This window comes from Rhyacophila brunnea, unplaced genomic scaffold, assembly GCF_057557595.1.
Source record: "Rhyacophila brunnea isolate RB1 unplaced genomic scaffold, BYU_Rbru_1.0 scaffold_12, whole genome shotgun sequence".
In the NCBI taxonomy this organism is placed as follows: domain Eukaryota; kingdom Metazoa; phylum Arthropoda; class Insecta; order Trichoptera; family Rhyacophilidae; genus Rhyacophila; species Rhyacophila brunnea.
The window spans coordinates 41,582,854-41,606,250 of record NW_028232774.1 but is presented as its reverse complement, the minus strand read 5'-3'; the positions used below and the strand labels follow the sequence as shown (position 1 = coordinate 41,606,250).

Here is a 23,397-nt window from a genome sequence, read left to right as displayed (position 1 = left end):
ATTTTTTAGGCTTGATACATTTTATTACCTACCTACTATAAATACTATGTTTGTGTGTTTGTTTAGTTATTCCTTTCATTGTTTATTTAATTTCATATTCAACGTTTTATTAATAAGGTTTTTTATTTGGTTGCAGATAACTAATGCTGCTACTGGCATTCATTTGGATATAAGAGGTATTTATATTTTACGAAGATTTTAAAAAGATATTTTATCGCATTAAGTGTTTTTTGCTTAATATAAATATGTCTAATGGTTATATATACGTGCTGTTATGACATAAATTTAACAATCAAACATTTCAATTATTATCTATACCAATTTCGATCCAGGTTTGACAACTCAAAATTTACCCTCATTTCGCTGTTATTATGAACCTGCCTACGCCTTCAATGAAGGCCCACAAAAAGTAGGTTATATCACAACGTAATCTAAGTACAAAATAATATATTATATTGTATACTTCGATAATGATCAGGATTGATTTAGTACGTTTAATATTAGATGGGCATTGTCAATTGATACTAAACAAATCATTGTCATCCTTGTTTACACGAAATTTTACTAATATAATAATTGATTAATGTTTAATAATTTTTACATCTTCGGTGCTCTGGTTGGCAGATCGGTTGTCTCTAAAGCCACGGGTCGCTACTTGACAAAAAATGCATTTTGTTTTTGTTTAATATGTGTTACATCTAGTGCAAACACCCGGTTTGGCAAACGGCTAATAACAATTTCTCGTTAAAAATCTATTAATATAACCTCCCAATTTAGGCCCAAATGTTCCATCTAGGAAGCAACATTGTAATGTTCTCTCTCTTTTTAGTACCTACCTATATATGCACAAATTTGATATACTTAGAACGGCGTTTACATACATACATTTTAGCCGGCTCTCACACACCCTTGCATTAAAGGTATAAACCCCTCCCGGTCCTCCTCAAGAACCGGGAAATTAAGATTAAAATCGCACACGTAAATTCACACAATCCTATAATTCAGATAAAAATACAGATGAAGGGGATGTGGGATTACCCGGGTGCCCCGAAACCGAGGATTATCTCAAGTCAAGTCAAGTCACATCAAAACTCATCTCGTCTGCAACTTGTCGAATACGTCGATATGACGTCATCGTTATTCACAAAACACATGTTTCCAAATGGAGCTCCGCAGATTGGACGGATGCGACTATTTAATTTGAAAAAAAAATATCTGCTGTTGCAATCGACAAGTTACACGCTTCTCGGGCTGAGAGTCGAAGACGCCAGGATGCATACAAACACCTACGAATTGGTCATTCTTATACCGGCTCGCCGATCGCCGCAGCTGAATATCTATACGTTTCGAAGATTACGTGCGACTATCTCTAGGTAGATGTGCGCGGTCTTCATATGCGATACCGGATCGACGTTCTTGGAACGTTTGATTTATGGTTGTGCGGCAGACGGGCGAGTGTAGACGTGAGAGCCGGCTCACACAAAAATCTATTACAGTTGATAATGTCCTACGTAGAAGTCAAATTATATGAAGCCAAGTCCTGATTGTTATTAATTATTAATATGTATTAAATGCATGGTTTTATGTGGTAACCTATGTATGCTGTCTTAAAACGCTCCCAACCTCATATTGAAATTTGTAATTCGAAAGATTACAGCATTATACCATATTCCAATATGGTACCTGCATAATCTCAATATCGAATATATATTACCTACTTGTAATATTGAGAAGATGATAATATTATATATCTAAAGGGATACGTAAAAGAAACGTACATAATCGAAAAGATGAAATCGATTTTTCAATAAATTTATTTAATATGATTCTAGTAAATCGACTAAACACAACTTGGAAATCAACATACTCGTAAATGTAATATTATTTACTCGGTGTGCCTAAAGGGAAAAAACCAAATCTGTCAGTGAAGACCCTCTTCGAGTTAAAACTTTTTCCATTAATGCTTAAGACTCTACATTATGACATAAGTCACTTTAACATTTGCTCGGTGATTCTCAAACTAATTCAAAAGCTTTCTGCACTAACTCAAAAGTTATGACTTACTGTATTGTCAAGTAGGACTGTGTGCTTTCATGTTTTAGTTTAAAGTAACACATTGTGTTTACTATTATTATCATTATCAGGTTGGTTCGATTCACTGCTGCATGACAAATTAATTGATGATTCATTAAATGTTGGCTGCACAGATATACCTATTTATTTTTACTTTATGTTTGAAATATTGTTCAGAATTGGAAAAGTCTCATCTAATTATTGGCTTTAATTTTGCAATTTTAATAAAATGTGAATCAGCGCATCTATTCTATACACACGACTGCTTTCGGCCTTTACGGCAGCTTATTAGTGTACGAAAGTATCGAATTATTAACACTTATTGTAACAATTATAATAATTAAATTATAATAATATAAGTGCTATGTTTTAACAGCACCTCTCTTGGCTGTTATAAATTTTAGACCGAGATAGACAGTTTTGACAGTTCAGACAGCTAACTTATTGTAATTGTTACAATAATTGTTAATATTTCGATACTTTCCTATCCTATTTAGCTGCCGCAAAGGCCGAAAGCAGTCTTGTGTATAGAATAGATGCGCAGATACACAATTATTGGTCCGCAATGTCATTGTAAATCTGAATTATCTTCAATAACGCGGTTAGTTAGTATCTAATTGCATCTTCATACATAATTTTGAAACATACCCATTTGAAAAAAAATATTGTGTCGGGCTGGAATCGAACCTGCATCCATTGTGGGTTTCCAATCCCTTCTTCATTATGATTAAATTCACTAGTGGTCATGCAACTGAAGCACTTCTCAAATTTCGTTTATAATGGTGATTAGTTTTATGGTTTGAGTGAAGGTATATTCCTATAATGAATGTACCATTCTTAAATTTTGTTAATAATACGTTCATTAAAAAAATAGCTATCCATCTGTATAATAATTAAAACCTTCCACTCAATAATGATCGAATTTTTTCTCATTTTTTCGGCATTTTGAGTGATAATCAAATAAAACTATTTTCTTGAAAAGAAATTATGGTACAAGTAGGTTATGTGGAAGCCAGCGGCAAACACATGTTGAAAATAGCTGATATACTGGATTATTTGTTTGTTTAGGTTAGGTTAGGTTTTCATTCATGAATTTTACCAAAATCGGCTAAGACAATAAAATTAGCGTGGCCTGGCTTCCCCATAACCGACTTGTACCGAAACTATTTATAATTCAAAGGCCTCTCCTGAATTCCTTAATCACTTATTTTAATTCCTCTTCCAATGTTCCATGTGAATTTTTGTTTGTGAAGTCTTTTTGCAACCGCATGGTTAACAAAAACTCTCGTGTCACCCTCCATTTTGACAGATGTATAGATCATTATTGTAGGGAGGCCTACATAACGGTTCAAAAACAAGTGATTTAATGTTGCTAGATCAAAAAAATAAATATGCCAAAACAACATGGCCAATGTGATGTAGATCATTGTTGCATTTTTTTTAGTAAAAGACTGCCACAATGTAACATAGATCCAATATTGTGGGGGAGACTTGAATTATTGATCGAGTTGCTGTGGTCAAATATTAAATTTTAAAAATAAACCTACACATTAAAAAAATTCTATTACCACGTGGAGCACGTTTGAGAAACAAGGCTTTAACCGTATTTGAGTTTATCAAAGATCTTTTTTGTGTTTCCGTTTTGGAAATATTGTACGTCACCAGCGGGAGGTCGGCGGACTGGGCAGGCGTGCGCATGACCCTCGTGCAATTTTTACATTTTTACCGAAAATATAATTCATTTCAGAGCTGTCCAAGTGAAAACGAAAACCTTAAATAATTACAACCTCTAAGAATTTATCTTAATGTAATTAATCTTTTCGGCGGCGGCAGTTCAGTCGTTACAGGCTAGATGAAAAATATATTCTCTAAGTACTTACTCACGTTCACTTTTTCTAACATTTTTTTAAGGTCAGTTTTTCTTATAGATTTTATCAGATTAAAGTATTAATAACAGCAGTTCTTAGTAGTAGATTGTTATTTTCGTTCAGACAGTTTTTTTTACTAGGTGTTGTTAGTAGATACGTAATTTTATTAATACGTATTAGAGGCCATGTTTCAATTATAGTAAAAGCCTGATTTATTAATCACACGCATGTCTACTCGTATTATGCTGTAAAATAATATACGATTCGCTGCTACAGGTCGAAATTTACCTGTCTGGCCTGCATGTAATACATTGGTATTCAGTATATTATGTGCTATTTTGAGCATTCATAATCGCTGTTAGGTATTCATATCCAGTCGACGGTTGACATTATCCATCTAAGCGGATGATACCGGTCCTGATCGTTATTAAAACTTGTGGATTAAGTTCTATGGTATTTGAACATACATAATACACTGAAAAAAATCATATTTGAAAAAAAATCGATGCTCGACAGGATTTGAACCCGTATAACCACTGGTATCGCGTCAACCGTGCATTTTCCAATTATGCCACGAGCCTTCAATTTACGACAATTGAATTAATACACAAAAACCGATAGTCAAATCAAATCAAATCAAATATATTTATTTTACATATAATGGACATAACAAATTATAAATTCAAAGCGTTCACGACATGACATAAAATAAGTGTAAATAATTTTTAAAAATAAAAATACAGAGAATAAGTAATAAAATAAGAAATAAAATAAGAAAATAAATTAAATAAGTAACAAAATAAAAGTAGATGGAAGCAGAACTTTTATAGACACTATATTAAAAACTTAAAAAACAACGTCCACCTAAATTCACTCTCACGTAAGTGGAATATATCAATATCCGAAGCGATTTTATTACATGGTTACTGCCCTCCCAATTGGCATTACTAATGTCAGGTTAGTTCTGCACTGTGGGAGAACAAACAACGGATGCCCTCGATTACTAAGGTAATTATCAGAGACACACCAGCCAACACCACCAAGAATGGCAGGTTCGAATCCTGGGTCTGGCAAATAGGTACACATATTGTTTTTCAATTCGTGTGTGAGTCAGGGTATGGACCTAATAGGTTGAGCAAGTGGCTGACATCCATTTCTAAAAAACAAAATCTGTTAATACACAAACCTCAACTCTGTGGAGGCCCATATGATCCTATTAGGATCGGACATGGTCGGAAAATTTTTAAGCTGCAGTATGTAAGCATCCCTAAGAGAAAATCAGTCAGATAGAGCCACGGATAATATCCATACAGCCGAAAGTAAAGGAGTCTTAAAAATTTCCTTTGGACTCTCTCCACCATAAGGCCGTACTCCAACTGATGCGGGGCCTTAACGACAGACCCACTCTCAAGTCTGCTTCTAACTAAGGAGTTATAGAGAATTTTTAGTACCGTAATATTCGAAAAGACCCGTGAAGTACGCAAACAAAGCCCAACATCTTTAGCGCCTTTTATAGTGAATTATAACGCAATTTGATAAGCATTTCATGCATGACCTACTAGTTTAAATTGTCGTAATTAGATAGGAGGCTCGTAGCATAATTGGATAATTGCACGGTTGTACGTATTTTTTTTCAAATATGCTTTTTTCTAGTGGGTATGTACTGGTATATATCTGAGGTGTTTTTAAGTTTTGTATGCTCAATATGGAATTTTACATTCTCAAAATCTTGCAAATTATTCGTTGAATAAAAGAAATGGTTTATTAAAAATCTATGTTATTTGTTTTATCGTTCATATTATCACGCTTAGAAATTTTTACTTTACGCAATAACTATTACACTCTTCAATTTATTCACATATAGGTACTGGGAGTCAACGAAACAAAAACATCCAAAAAATCGTGTCTTAAAAAAATGGCAATCCATTGTACCCATCTGCCATATTAAAGCCGTTTTCTATCTACGCTTTTTTACTTCGTATTTTCAAACTATTTGAGAAATATATTCATTCTTCAATTTAATCTAAACAAAACTTTCATCTGATTCATTGACAATATTTTACAATTTCGTATTCTCGATTCTCGCTAACCCTTATATTAAAATCACTTCCATAAGATATGATTGCAAGTAGTAGGTACTATTGACATTTACAGGTGTCTAATTTTATTATACCAGCTGTGATATTTGGAGCCACGTGAAATTATTAAATACTATTGTTGTCATCGAAGTAACCGTTTTAAAATTATCTCTATGATACAAATTTGATCAGAATTAACTTAAAGTCACCTTTTCAATGGAATATATAAGGGAATTACTAACATTATATTATAATTTTATTATAACCAGTGATATTGGTACCAAGATTGTATGATACATATATTTTAGAAAACATCTTCTATGTATCTACATATTATGCATTGCTCTTATATGATTTGACATAAGCATTTATGTTGGTTTCGTTTTAATTAATTTTAATCTCTTTAAGATCTTATTGTATTCAAGATTTGTGTAAACATAATATTATTATGTAGCCTGTGGCGTGTATTTTTGTATCAGTAAACAATGTCGTATCTGCTAGATAACAAAATAAAATATGCATTTTGTTCAAAATGTTTTATTTTATACCTAATAATATGTATTTGTAAAATGATTACTTAATAACTTTTCCACATTTGGATGCCAATTTAATATGGCACAAAGTATGAGAAAGGTCTAATATTTTTTATACGAATGAGACCTTTTTTCACATGACAACAATGACGTCAAAAAATCTATCATTTAAATTATTAAAATATCGTTTGCAAATGAGGTGTTAATAAATTTAACCCTTTGTTTCACTTATTGAAATTATACTTCTTTTGGGGCCTTTGGTCGAGAGTGAAATTGAGAGTTGCGCGCGCACACCGTTACGAAAGTGTGTGACATTTTTATTTATTTATTAGTTCACTCATTAGACAATTTAGATATCTGATATTGTACCTACCTAAGTCTGTGTTTTAAATATAGAAGTATTTTAAAATGTCTAGTTTTACGGGTTAAATTATAAATTGTTATGGAACATAATAATTATGTAATATAATACAACAACGGATATTTTCATAGATGATAGGTAATATATTTTGAGCGTATGTTACGTTTATAAATGTTTAGGAAAATACATAAGTAATTCAAACTAATTGCTTATTTTTATGAACTAATTATAACAAACCAATTAAGCTTTTGAAATTTATTCGTTTTATCGTACCTATTCATTAACGCCCACGGTGGCCGCGCGGCATAAGCGTTGGACTATAAAGCCGTGGGTCCCAGGCTCGAATCCTGAGACTGGCAAGTATTCGTATTGTTTTTCAATTTGTGTGTGTCAGGGTATGGACCTAATAGGTTGAGCAAGTGGCTGACATCCATTTCTCGTAAAAAACAAAAATCTGTCAATACAAACCTCCACTCTGTGGAGGCGAGGCCCATATGATCCTATCAGGATCGGACATGGTCGAGATTCATCAGTAGTAATATTGGGTTATCTTTTTATTTCCCGCAAATATATATGACAAGCATGGTTACTCCCACAGCCTACCTCTTTCAAAAAGTCACCTTTCGCCACTGACGTACACATATAATATAATTCATTCGCATTGTATTATAGTCGGCGGTATAATTGGGCGTTTCATGCTGCTTAATTTCAATACCAATTTGCATGCTCACAATCTATTATACTATTCGTATACTGGGGCAAAGGCAAAAAATCACTGGATCGATATGTTGAATGGGAATTTTATTATTATCGTTGTAAAAAAAATCGTGGAACGAAAATATTTTTGTCTGCTTTTATTCTCATGAAGTTTTCCGATAAAATCTGAAATATTTAAAATTTTATGTAAGTGGCTTTGACATTACCATAACAATCGTTTTACCTAGGTACACTTTAAATAATATATATAGTATTCTTTGAATATACGTAATTTTAAAAACACTTTTGAAAAAATGTATTACCTATCCTATAACATAACCAATAGAAAAAACAAACTAAGACATCCCGCCCGCCGACATTGCACCTGAATTTCTTGGGTTTCGCACCCGTGCACATTAACCACAATCCTAAAGGCGCCGTTCTTAATTGCGACAAATTTTAACTAATGGTTCTTATAAAATACTCTCTGAAGCGATTTTCAAAATTGAGCTCCATTGGCTATCGGTTTTTGTACTTTAAATCCTCGTCTAATTGTAATGTGTATTTGGATCGTCCTTAGTATAAGCAATATCAATATATAAAGTATCTACGAGGGAAAAATTCTCAGATTTTAAAAAGTTTGCCGCATTTTACGGCGAGCGAGTTCTTTTCTCATCGAGAATTGACCGTAATACATTAGATGGAAGTAGGGATCACGCACACTCTAGTGCACGCCAACCAAGGTCTTGGGAAGTTGCTCCTGGGACACTTTCGGCACAAATTTGAAGAGCGCCTATCGTTCGTTACGCCACGGTATACGCCTGCATAACGGGTGTGGAGACGTGGCGGGTGGTGGAGGGAAAAGCAAGTATAAGCAATATTTTTAAATGTAAGTACTTATATTATTATAAATGTATTGGGGTCGAATTTGGTTATATTTTTTTATTACACAAACTCAACTAAAATAATAGTAACTTATAAATGAAATTAACTTGAGTCGTAACGTACCTAAAACACTATGCCCACTTACCTTCGTAAAACAAACCTCTGTTTCCCCGCGAAATAGGACAAATGAAAAAAATGCGGACATGTGTACGAAAATAGACGTGTTGTTAACATTGCTAACCTAAAAAAGTTTACAGTCCAACGGTCCCCCTTGCTCCATTTTATCCCTGTCTCCCCTAGCGCGAGTGAGATGGGTAGACCGCAGAGCACAGTAGCAGGCATCCCTGTCAAACCGGAATCGGACCCACCGGAACAATTTAGAAGTTTGCTAATTTTAGAGGCGGTCAATAATAGAAACATTTTTCCCTAGCATACTTATCACGAATGTACTTTCTGGAAGTATAAACCGTTTCGTCGTAGGATTACGGTCACTCACCCTCTATCAGTGTGATTGCTTAATTTAGTAAAACTTTTCCTAGGTGGACACATATTGGAATAATCTTATTAAGTATATCGAGATTGCTAAGCCAAATGTATGTTGGAAACATTATGGTTATATTTAATGACATTCCAATTGCCCATACATGGTGTGGGTATTTGCTATTTGTAGTATCTTTTTCATTAATCCCCATTAGGGATTTCAATCCCGGGATCCCGAGCTATTTTCGATACCTATGAATCCCGGGATTGATAAACATAATCCCGAAAGTTTCGGGATTAGTTTTTTTTATCAATTTTTATAGAAAATAAAATAAAAACGAATATATAACAGAAAAAATACTTTTAATAACAAATAACTACATTAGAAATAAACTGAGTTTCAATGAACTTTAATTTATACCCATGTGTAAGTTGCCGATTCATTTTATTTTTTCACATAAATTAATAAAAATGAGAAAGCTTCGAAAAAAACAATGCTTCGCACTATTAACAAAGTAATTCCACCATGATCTCATACGTTTTACGGCAGTTTCATATTTGGCTGACTAATTAGATTTATGAAGTGAAAAAGTACACCATGATTTCCTTTATTATTTTAAATCTCGCTAACCCATCCATTAAGTCTTTACTATCAGAAACAGAAATCTCATATTAAATTCACATTATTATTTATATTACAATATTATTTACTCCATTAAACTTATGTATTTCCAAGATTGAACGTATACGATATTAACAATAAATGTCTTAAATAGTATAAATTATACCAGATTTATTTTTGACCGATTTCGTCAATGTTATTTGTAAATATGAAAAATTTATACTAACAATGGAAAAAAAATTCAATCCCGGGATTGTCAAATTGTAATCCCGGGATCAGAATTTTGGCTCGGGATTGGATTCCCTAGTCCCCATTGTTCTATGACAGCGTCGTTTACGTATACCTAATAATTTCTAATAGATATTTTGATTGAAACTTTATTCGCAAATTACTATCAAATATCTTAATATCGGGATACTACAGTGACACTTTTTAACATAGGTGACTGATAAATTACGTAACTTTTTTATATTTTCAAATTATTTTATGATAAATATTTTATATTACATTTGATATACCTAAGTCATTATCTACCATAAACCGTTAAGAATTGTGGATATGAACTTTCATTTGGCGTTTACATAAGTGCTGCTCAATCTATTTCGAGTCACGGTTAACTATATGAATTATAAAATTATCACGACATATTATGTTATATATTGTTTTGTACAACAATGTAATCTTACAAAAAATGCAAATCGACACGCATGATCCACAATTATATTGTTATGGCGTGTGTATACTAACGTCTATTATCATTTTATTATATAAGTAAACAAAATACATAATACGTGAACATATTATTATCATTTTATAAACCGCCATTGAAAATAGTGCGAATTTTGAGATACACTTCAGATACTCTCTATCGCCTAAGAGAATACGTCAGTTACTCATAAATCTAGGTAAAATAGCTTGTCCACGCGTGATGGAAATTAACGCTAAAAATATTTTTAATGCTGGTTACAACGAATTTTTCGACGTTTTTGGTCGAAGCATTAATTAACAACATATCCTAATCGGCACTCCGGTTGGGAAGCTCTGGTTACTTGTGTATAGCCAATACCGATTACTATGTATCTTATCTATGTACCAAGATAAGAATATATGATAGTAAAATGTAAGATAACACAATTTTGTTCAGATAGGAATGCATTTTTTGAGTCAATACATTTTACCACACTTGCTGACGAAAACCCGCTTATATGAAATTGTACATCGAAGCTATAAAGTATAAATAATTTTCACAAAATTAGAAAGTGTGGTACCAATATAAAAGTTTGGTTTGGGCTAATGCATTGATCAGCAGATGTATAGGGTTTATATAACCCAACATTGGATATTAAATTAATTGGTAATAAAAATAGGCATTGTAGAGATTTAGACACGGTATAATGTAGTCATTACTAAACATCATTGTGACTAAAATTGTTTTTTTAAACCTGATAAAACTTAAAATTGTAAAAAATAACACAGAACATTACTTTTAAACATTTTTGGTAGGTAGGTACTAGAGGTGGGAAAACTGGTCGATTTTGAAGACTAAGTATACTTACTACCAGTATAAAAAAAATACTTAGTATCAAAACTTGTTCCAAAATACTTACTAGTATTTGGAATACTATATAGAGCGGTTGGCGTGCGTATGCGACATAAGTCTCATACTAAACTGGAACTAAAACTTAACTCCATATTAGTATTTGAAACATCGGCCTAAAACCTAAAAGTTTATTGGGCCACACGTACTAAGTATGGGTAGTTTCATCCGAAACTTGAGTACACAAACTGATGACAGTATTTCCAACTCACCTCTAGTAGGTACTCATCTGTTTATTGGAAGCCAGGCGGGAACAGCTGCAATTTTCATAGCCAATTTACGCAAGAATTCATTAACTCAAGAATTGTAACCTAAATAATCCAGTATATCGGCTATTTTCAAAATTTGCCACTGTCTTCCACTAAACAGACAAGATTTTTTTAAAATTTGAAACATCAATAGTACATTAACGTTTGAAAATAATTTCAGGCATATGGCCACCGCGGCTGTTTGGACGACCAATTTTGTGCCACTTTTTCGAGCAGTGCTGCATGTATATCGCGAATAACACACACATACTGTTGACTCAATTGTTGCTAATTTATCATTAGGTACCTAAATATCAGTGACTTCACGTAGCCTCACAGGAAATAATAATGAACTTTCAAATCGCATGTCCGTGGAGGCCAATTGACAGGTAAATTTCTCAAATCAATTTATCGCCAAATTTTGATTTCAATAAGTTGGTGGTTGTGGTTGCCATATAGCACGCAGGGCCATCCTGTTGAAACTATATCTCGTCCGGACGATTATGTATTGCGAAAAATACTGCACATTACGTGTGCATATATTACTTTTTTCTGTAGCATTAAAACTTTGAGAATGTCTATGTTTATTTAGCAGATGACAAGAAAATTGTGAAATATTAATTATTATTGTTAAAATATTACGATATCTTTGGTTCTGTGTATTTCGTTAAAAATATATGAAAATATTGAAAGGTCCCCGGAATGTGAAGATATCGAAGTGAAAACGTGATACAATAAAAACAAATGTTCGCGTGAAGTACGTGTGTTCTTCATAATGTATAGGTAATATGACGTATTATTTTTATGACATACGTTGAATATAAAAGATATATCAACACCGATATAAAAACCCGAATAGAAAATAAAAATCAAACGTAAGAATTCGGTATTTATGGCTCCTACTAAGCGTCTTAAAATTCCGAATCTTTTCAATAATAGAGACCCTTCTCATCCAATAACTAATTCGAAATTGGCACACATTAAGCCCGACTCACACCGATAGTAATTGACTTAATGGATGGCTCATCGGCATTTCGACTCCGTGAAAATCTAGATTTATTTTTATTAAGCGATCTCTTTTTTCTGGTAAGGATCTGTTTTTTTTTCTCGATCACATTTAAGATCCTTTCGTATTTTCTCTTCGATGTTTCTCTAATGTTTGCAGTTGAGGGTTTTTAATTACTTCCCTTTTGAAATAGTGAATCGTTTATTTAAATGGTTTTTGTACGGTATAAATTTTGCGTAGGCCAATTCCGTGGTTAGGGTGCAATCGTTTGAGCCAAACACAAACCGTACTTGGGGTAGTTATATTTCACAGAAAATCTAGATTGAATGCTTACATTTTTTGGTATTACTGATGCCTTCTTCTTCTTCGGGATCTCATGAATGAGCAACGAACGTGACTCAGGTGATTTGGTCATCTGATACCCTTGCACGGCTTGCCTTCTCCCCTCTCGGTATTCAGTGGTACGTAGGGCCATTGTCAGTGTGAAACCTGTGACATACGTCTTTAAGTAATATAATTACTCGAAATAACTGTGTTAGTGATAAGCTATGCTACGTAAGTCGGGTAAGTTTCGGTTGGGTTTGAAAGATCTCTCATTGGAATAATGGACATATCGCCTGTTCCTAAAACTACTTGTTTTGTTTCCAGCCATAAAACAAATAATACCTATTGTTGGGATAATGGATCGTTTAGAGGATGTTATATTATGAACATGGTTTTCTTCATATGATTAACTTTATTATTATCAACTTCATGAATAATAGTATACAGAGTAATAGATTACATTTTGTTATGCGACCGTTACAATAGACCTTCGATTATACACTAATGTCATGCCGGACACTCAAGTGAACATTTAACTGTAATTAGTATTTAGTATTGGACGACAGCCAGTGCCGTAGTTAACCGTAGTAATAATATTCTTATATTATTACTTATAATATTTAGTTATGTTATTATATTAGACGGCTATATATCAACACGCCTCTTAGCCGTTTAATTACTTTTGTATCTGTACACTAGATTAACTTCAGTCTTTGACGATTTTCCAGGAAGCTCGTTTTATCCAATGCTTTGGTAAAGATGTCCGCTATATTATTTTTTGAATCAACTTTTACTATGTCAAGCGTCTTGTTTTGGTAATGTTCGTTTACATAATGAAATTGAATTTCAATGTGTTTAGAGTTTTTTGTAAAATTTCCAAACTTTGCAATAGCGACCGCTCCGCTATTGTCCTCGTGAATTTTGATTGGTGTATTTACTTTTAAATCAAAACTTTCGTTACATATATTTCTCACAAATAAAATTTCTGTGACTGCTTCTGACAGTGCTATATATTCCGCGAAAGTGGAGCATTTTGTAACCACATTTTGTTTTTTTTGACTTCCAAAAAATTAAATTTCCGTTTAGTCGAATAGCATAACCGCTCGTCGATTTTCTGTCTATATTGTCGCCCGCATAGTCCGAGTCGACGTAACAATCAATTTTATCGTTCTTTTCGTTTTTGTCATATCTTAATTTTAGATCTTTGGTCTTTAATAAGTATTTTAGAATTCGCATCGCATACTTGTAATGGGTTTTGTCGTAGCAGTTTTGAAAACGGCTTAAGTAATTAACGCTGTACGCGATATCAGGTCTAGTGCCTGAGCTTATGTATAAAAGTTCGCCGATCAAGTTTCTGTATTTTATTGATTCATCTGTTTCGCTCGCTTGATCGATTTTTAGGTTTGTCTCCATTGGAGTTTCGTATAGTTTAGAATTTTCTAACTGATATTTAGAGGCTAATGATTCGATATATTTTGTCTGGCTTAGCTTCATGTTGTTTTGATCTTTATTGTAATCAATATCGATGCCTATATAACTTTTAACCTCATTAAGGTCTTTCATCGTAAATCTTTTCATTAAACTTTTCTTAATTAAGTCAATTTTTAATTTGTCTTTCCCACAGATCAACAGATCGTCTACGAATACCAGGAGATATATTGATTCCTTATTTTCGGTTTTTACATAAAGACAATTATCGTATTCGCTTCTCTTGAAATCTAATTTTTTTACATATTCATCAAATGTTTCGTACCACGCAAGTGGACTTTCTCGCAAACCATATAACGCTTTCTCTAGTTTGCAGACTTTATTTTTTTCCTTTTGATAGCCTTTTGGCTGGTAAATATAAACTTCGCTTTTAACTGGTCCATTGAGAAATGCGGTCTCAACGTCCATCTGGTCAATGAAGAGATTATTCGTTGTGCAATAACTCACAAGAATTTTAAAAGTTAACATTTTTCCCACGGGGGAATAAACGTTTTCCAAGTGTTCTCTTTGTTGAAAGCCGCGTACTACTAGACGCGCTTTGTATGTATCATCGCTCTTTCTTTTAAATATCCATTTAACATCGATTATTTTCTTATCAGTCGGCTTTTCGACTAGACACCATGTTTTGTTTTTATTTAGACAGTTAATTTCTGAATCCATCGCCGCTCGCCAATGGTCAGAGTCTTTTGAGGTTAAAGCTTCCTCATATGTACTTGGCGCATTTGCGTTTATGTAATTAACGTATATACAGTGAGCTATAGGATTTCCGTAACGCTCAACTGTCTTTTTTTCGCGTGCGGATACTCGTCTAGTTTTAACTTTGACCGATTCGCTCGCCTGTTCATTTTCAACAAATACTTCATTATCATTATCATTTTTACGCTCATTTTCACTTTCGCTCAATTCGATCTCCGAGCCCTGCTCATTTAGATCAATGTTTACACGGTTTTGTGATTCGTTATTTCCGTCGAAAGTGTTTTCATTAGTCTGATTTTCTAGGCATATTAGTCTTGTACCTTTTTCGATAACCTGCACATGTCTTGCCTCGATCACCTTATTTTTAACCAAAACTCGGTACCCGAAATGTGTATATCCTACGAGTACTCCGATTTGTGACTTATCGTCCCATTTTTTTCTGTTTATTTCCGGAATTCGGACAAAAACTCTTGAGCCATAAATTTTTAAATGTTTGGCTTTCGGCTTAACCCCGAAAAATATTTCATAAGGCGTTTTATTCTCGCACGTATTTGCGATAGTTCGATTTTTTAAATAGGCAACTGTATTTATTGCCTCGGGCCAATAAATTTTACTTATGCGCGCCTCTTTAATTAAACATCTTGCTATGTCCATTGCTGATCTGTTATAACGTTCAGCGACTCCATTGAGTTCGTGTACGTTTGTCGGACATGGTAAAATTTCGATTCCCTTTTTGTTTGCAAATTCGTATATTTCTCGATTTAAATATTCGGTCCCCTTATCGCATTGCAATCTTTTTATTGATTTCCCGAATTTATTCTCTACAAAGTTAATGTGATTTTTGAGACACTCGGCCGTTTCTGATTTATTTTTTATACAATAAATTTTTGCACATTTGCTGTAATCGTCTATGACAGTCAAAAAATATTTTTCACCTTTATAGCCCACAATATTGTGCGGACCGTTTAGATCGGTGTGTATTATTTCGTTTATTGCTGTTGTTTTCGCGCGATGATTTTCAAAAGGTAAATTTGCCATTTTACTTTCAATACATGTCGCGCATTTCATTTCTTGTTTTTCAAGATGGTCTGGTAGTCCATCAAGTAACTTATCTTTTACTATTTTTTCTAGATATCTAAAGTTTACATGGCCTAACGCACGATGCCACTTTTCCTTTTTTGTTAATCTCGTTGTATTTGTGAAGGCTTCATTTGGATAATCATTGTATGTACTAATCTTGCTTGAATCTTTAGGATTTTTTACACAGCTAGTCATGTAGTATAAATCATTTATTTTATTAGCCACTGCTATAAGGTTTCTGGTTTTTTTATCAAAGATTTTGGCGTTTGAATCGCGCGCTACTATTGTGCAATTTTGTGTTATTTTTGAAAAACTTAACAGATTTTTCTTTAAACCTTCTACTAAATAGACGTTTTTTAGTTCTACTGGCTCAACATTGTTATGGTTTTTAAAGTAACTTACAATATTTCCCACTTTTGTTGCTCGCAACTTTTTTCCGTCGGGTAGGTTTACGTCGATTGGCTCTTTAAGCTCAACGCAACTTGAATAGAACTTATCGCTTTTCACTAGGTGATCTGTGCACCCGCTATCGAGTAGCCACTTTATTTCACTCTCACTTGTTTCTTCACTGTTTGCACTGAGTTTATGATGATTAACTTGAAGAGCCCACGTCTTCAAGTTTTGTTGTTGTTGCTGCTGCTCGATGCCTCTGCCTCGGCTGCCGCCTCGCTGGTATCTGGTGCCTCTGCCTCTGTGATATCCAAATTTCTCGTAATTGTTTTTGTTCGTCGGCTGTTGTGATGTATTGCCGCTGTTTCTGGTGCTGGGCCCATATCCCTGCTGTAGATTGTCGGTTTGATTTGCGAACCAACACTGTTGCTGCTTGTGTCCTTGCTTATTACATATATAGCACAGGGCTTTTGTTTTTGTTTTTGTATTGAATGTGCTTACATTCGTCTTTTGTGGATTTTCCGTGTTTGTTAGGCTTTTTTCCTTGATTTTCGATTTGACATATTCCATTGTTTGTTTTTCCGCCGGAACTATGTCAATGAAATCACCTATCGCACTATAGCTTAACGGTAGTGCCTTTATTAAATATCTTATCTGCTCTTCTTGTTGAAGAGTACCACCTGCATTTATATATTCATTGCAGGTTTTCTGAAAGTCTAAGAAGAAATCATCGACAGTTGCATAGTTTTTCATTTTAATTTCCTCGATTTTTGACCTGCAGATTATCTGCATCGGCGTTGATTTCGTTGAGTGTATTTCATCTAGTTTTTTCAGCATTGTCAATGTCGTGTCGCAGTTCTTGATAAATTCTAATTGGCTATCGGAAACTGCACTAATTAGAATGGTTTTGGCTTTTAAATCTAGTTTTTTCCATTCCGCATATTTTTCTGTTGTTTCCATTGTTCGGATTGCTGGCGCTTGACACTCGTTGTATTCTAGAATGTTCAGCAATCTGTATTTCCAGCTGTTGTAATTCCTTCCTTCGAAGATTGGTATATTTACCTCTGTGATCTTCGTTAGATTTGCCATTTTCGTAATAATAATTTTATTTATTATTTTTTTTTTTATTGAATTATTTTGCAGCCTTACGCCACCACTGCGTTTCACTTAATAAAGCGGTCGGTTTTCTGATCCGCTGTGATCGCACTTGTATTATTGTTACCGTGAACCCGCGGTACAATTTACGGAGCACTGGTTTTACGTTTTAAACCACGTTGCACTTGTTATATATTTGAACCAACAATACTATTATAACCACGTTCTGCTACCATGTTGGGATAATGGATCGTTTAGAGGATGTTATATTATGAACATGGTTTTCTTCATATGATTAACTTTATTATTATCAACTTCATGAATAATAGTATACAGAGTAATAGATTACATTTTGTTATGCGACCGTTACAATAGACCTTCGATTATACACTAATGTCATGCCGGACACTCAAGTGAACATTTAACTGTAATTAGTATTTAGTATTGGACGACAGCCAGTGCCGTAGTTAACCGTAGTAATAATATTCTTATATTATTACTTATAATATTTAGTTATGTTATTATATTAGACGGCTATATATCAACACCTATATGTTGGGTTGATATCAATATTAATAATTTTATGTAAAAAAATACATTTATATATTATATACGTTAAGTTAGATGCCTGTAAATGTGTCTGCTTAGCCTTATATCCACGACAGATTGTAGAGTTATTGGTTTTTTTTACATTCAACATAAATGAATATATTGTTTATTTTATGTAAATATAACACTAATAATGTTAAATATTTACTAAGTGTCTGTCGTTTTTTTGTGAATACTGTATCTCTATTTGTTTTAGATATGACAATTTGTGTGCATACAATATTACGTAAACAATTCATATCAAATTTCTTAGAAATGTGGGTATTAGAGATTATAACGTAGAAGGTGCAATGTTCCGTTATACCTACTTCATTCTTCCTTATCCATGTTCGCTTCTTCGCAAGGCCCACTATATCAGGTCGTAACATGAAACTATACATTTGGATTATTATTATTGCTCATACTTCTAGTGCAATATGGTAAACTGTTTGTAGAAAATGATGAATGTTTCATATTGAAATACATTGATTGATTTGAACGAAATACATAAGAGATTTTTTTATTTACTGCGAGCAGGTTACCCCATTGAATTTGAAAATAATCGATATCTAGCACTGCGACCGTAACTCACAATTCAGTATCCCGGCCTATTTATACTGTATTTACTTAGTATACATATTGTTCTTCTAATACCCCATTTATATCTTTCATCTCTTTATCTCATCGTAAGTTAGAATTATTATTTAATTAAAATCAGAATGAATTATCGTATACTTACGTGAAAAATATAATTTAAAAATTATTGGTTTATTTATAGCGAAATGTATTAACATTTATTAAATATTTTTCAGCGAGAATATGTTAATGTCAACATCATCACTAGCTTCCCTCCCTTCCCCTTCCCAGATCCCTTTATTTTTTCCACTTCTCCCGGCTCTTGGTTATTTGCTGCTATGTACGTCACCAGAACTTGGTGAGTTCGTTGATCTAACAGGTTTTACGACGGCCTTGTGGAATCCTGTAAACTACTTACAGTTTGACTGTATTTGTCCAGTATTTTTAAGTTCTTTTAACGACATGTCAGACACTGGTTTCTTTTGTGATCAATACTGGTTGCTGCATATAGTTATGTATATGATTTTCGCCGTTTTTATTGATATATAGGGAAATCCCGGGATCTAAGTTATTAAACGATTTAATTTATTTTCGCGGTTATATAAATATAGAATAATTTTCCAGTGGAGGTAGTTCTAAATCGCAAAAGCATATCTAATCACTTTATCTGATTATCTCGTAGTCAAGTTTACATACATTAAATAAACGCGGGATCCCGACGCACTTTGTATATTTTGTATATCATTATAATATGTAAAGTAGGAAGACGAAATTTCAGGCGACGCTCTTCGCTAATGAATCGAGTAAATATATATGTGTGGTAAATGGTTATATATATATACGATTTAATATGTGCGCGGTGTCGTTTCCTATTTAAATACATATCGTTTGTAAATAAGACTGCCTTATGATAATTTATTTAATAATTGATTACATGGGCTAGCTTACAATATAGACTACTAAATTAAGTCGACAATTCTGATTTCTTCAGCGCTTTCGAATTCGAAATCTGACTCATTGTTAACCTTTTATCCCCTCCACCTTGTATTAATCACCTCATACCCTTTTTCCTGTTTCTCAGTTTTCGTCAAACGTTAGTCGTACATCGATCGCCAAATCATAAACGACAGCTAAGTTATTAACGACATAGCATAGCTATGTCGATATTTCAATAATACTACATAATAATAATTGAAATATTCGAATGACGAAATGGGCTATAAAATAATCTAGAATAGATTAAAAGGCAATATTTATTTTCAGAGCTATAAATGACATTTATTTTCCATCATTTAAAATATCTCTATTATAATATAATATTCGCAATTCGATCTTTCATCCGTAGCAAAAACGTTCTCTGTTCTCTTTGCGTAACGTATTTCGCCGTAGACCCTCTACGGCGTAGAACAGATCATCCGCCCTTACACGCATTGACAGCCTCTATGTACAGCCGTTTTATTTCACGTCAGTGTACAACGCACGATACTAGGCCGTATGTCGTGAATGCTCCGGCGCTCGCACATAATGCTGTGCTTGTATCTTATATGGAAACGCTGTCAATCAATCTGCTGAAAGCTTCTTTTTAAGGGTAAAGTTTTTTATAAACACGATAATAAAAACAACAACATGTATTAATTTTTTTAGTAATTTAATACAGGATATTTTTTCTTTTCAACAAGCATCCATACGTGTCCGTGTATCAGTGAAATCAGACAGTTGGAAGTTTGTATGCTAACTAATATAATGTAACCCAAGAGATGCATGTTCGATTCCTGCCGGGTGTCTTACTTTTTTCTTCAAAAAATATTTTCTCATGAGTGTTTTCAGAATTATGTATGTTCAATAATTAATTATAACGGTACCGTCTTACAATCTTGTGAATTATTCGTTGAATAAGAGAAATAGTTAATAACATTAAAATTTAATTAATATTGATAGATCTGTCTCAATATTTAAAGTAGAAAGCGTATATACTATATATTTAAACTATAGAAAATTTCATAGTTGTTTGTTATCCTAATAGATTTTTGGGGTTCCACCGCGTATTCTTTCTCCTTCTTTCCTTGACTTTTCGGAGGTTCCTCCTCGAAGATGTCACTTTCAGTATCAAGCGATATGTTTTAATGAATGTGTTTTAATCAAAGTGGATGATAGTATTGTTTGTTCCACTCATCAACGTTTTAGGAATCATAACGGACATAGAAGGTACCCCTTGCATTTATTTATTTTTATTTAAATTAAATTATATTATAATGTAAAACACTTTTTATTACTATTTTTTTTAATTTAAAAATCTACAAATTAAAAACGGTAAATATAAAGTTAACCAATTTGATAAAAGCAGATTTTATGAATTTACTTGTGGGGTATGTTCATCTTCGTATGTAGGGTAGATCGGGAGAAACCGTGTTTGAGGAACATGCTATGAGATAATGTTTAAAATAGTAAAATCGTTTATCATTTTGTAAAATGTCTAATGTTGAAGCCCTAAAATGAATCCGAAGATGTTTTTCATGACATTAAAACTAACCTACATACTTCGGCCAAATTATAGAAAGTTAAATGTATGTAACCCGGCAGCTCATTATACGTATCAATGTACAAGGAAATATATCTCTCATTTCATGGCTACTGGTTCACCAAACCTTTCTTAACGACGGTAAATACAGTGAAGATATCTCTGATGGCTATCCTCAATCTGTTGATTGTTGATGCATATGCGACTGGGCTAGCCATGGAAGAATTGAATATTTATATCTTTTTAACGTGTAAAATGAGGATGTACTGGCACGCGATTCATATCCGTTGGGAAAACAACAACGCATGGTGTCGAGGATAAAGAAAGTAAAAGAAATAATCAAAGAAGACAAAATTAGGAATTCAACTTCTGTATTGTAGAGTCGAACTTGATTATTACGAGGAAGATGAGACCGACTGAATTTGCTCGTTATTAGCATTATTTGCGCCACGTTATATTTAAGCATAGAACATATAGAACAAAATAAGTTGTTTATTGTAATGAAGTGCTGAGCCGCCGGCGCTGGTAGGTACCGACTGATTTCACAAAGTTTTTTTTACATGCAATTTCAACCATATGCGTGGATACTTTTTCAATGTTGTCGGCGAAAACACCAATGAGGTATTTAGACACCTAACTAGTGTCATAAACGTAATCCGATCCCGGCGGCATCGGTCTAGTTAACTGCCCGGTCGGATTTTATTGCTTAGGGTCGAAAATGTTGTTTTTAAACGATCGACACACAGTTTTTCTAAAATGTCAACGAATTACATCCGAGATCTCGATATTTCCGTGATCGTTATAATCAAGTTCGATTGTATATTGTTCAAGAAAAGATTTTCGGTAAGCCTGGCTCAAAAATCTACGAAGCTGTTTTGAACTCACGATGTTACAGAAAATAAATGACCAACATCATCGGCGTTCTCGCGTAACGGATATGGCACAGAAATAAGCTTTTTTACGTTGTCGCGTTGAAAAGGTTTCGTATGTTGTTGCAGACGTCTTGTTGCGACCAAGATAAACTTCGCACGGTTTATCGCATAGTGTTATCAAAGTTTAGGTTTGATTGATTGCTTCGCATTTCTCTTTTGAGCGAAAAAATATTTTCTGCTCCAATTACGCTGCACCGTGAGGCGTCATTTGTAACATCGTGGCGACATGTCACATCACGGGCGCTGCGCGTAACCGCACAGTGACGCGTTATATCGCCGGCTTGTAAGGCAATATTATCGCAAGTGACAGCCGTTTAATATCATGACAATATAATAAAACGCTTTTTCTTGCTAACAATATTACACTGTCGCGTGACAGAAATGTCTTATAAAGAGAATAATGTGCAATAATCGTTTACATTCCTCTTAAGATAAACGATGTATAATGTATGCTTCATACCTACAATACTTATATCATGTGCTTTTCTACGGAATGTGTTACGATTATAATATTTAAAATACATTTATCGTGTGTTTTTATAATATACAAAACATAAGAAAATTCTAAGTTTTCAAACAACAAACCTAGGCCATAGCAGATGTAAGAGAAAATATGTATATATATATATATATATATATATATATACGTTACGCCGAATGTGCGAAATTGATTATTATATGAAATGGGCAAAAATTTGCCTAAATCATGAAAAATGCAAGCCCGTTGCCTTATTCATGAATTAGGCAAAATATCTGCCAAGTGCGGCAGTAATTTTTCTGCCTAGTTCATGCATTGGACATATCGTCACTGTTCTGGCAGAAGACACTAATTCGAAAAAATTACATATTGAGTTAGTTATACCAAAATGTTCCTTATTTCAAACTTTACCGTCTAGAAACCTTCTTAATAAATAAACAGTCTTTATTTTAAAGTCATCCTTTTTACGATTACTTAATAAACTCACATGATATACCATTTTAACAACTTCAAAGTCAAATTACTCAAAACTAATATTCTCCAGTTAGTGTGTTCTGCCAGAACAAAGACGATATTAGATAGTAGCGCTACGGTGGTGTTTTTTGCAACTAAACCAAATGTGTCAAATGCTCATGCATTGGTCAAAATAGATGGTCGCGCTCAGGTGGTGTTTTTTACAACTAATCAAACTAACCAAATGTGTCAAATGTCATTGATTATATAAAAATATACCAATCAATAACTACAATGACGTTCATATCCATTTACTATGCCCATAAAAATCT

General features: G+C 33.4%; 1 protein-coding gene across 1 annotated transcript in view; it reads left to right on the top strand.

Moving 5' to 3' along the window:
- Positions 1-23,397, top strand: part of LOC147078188 (uncharacterized) — a 1,208,676-nt gene that overhangs the window by 538,060 nt on the left and 647,219 nt on the right. Inside the window, exon 2 of the mRNA XM_085961301.1 lies at positions 137-176. The gene's annotated coding sequence lies outside the window, so the exon portion shown is untranslated. The remainder of the gene's footprint in view (positions 1-136; positions 177-23,397) is intronic.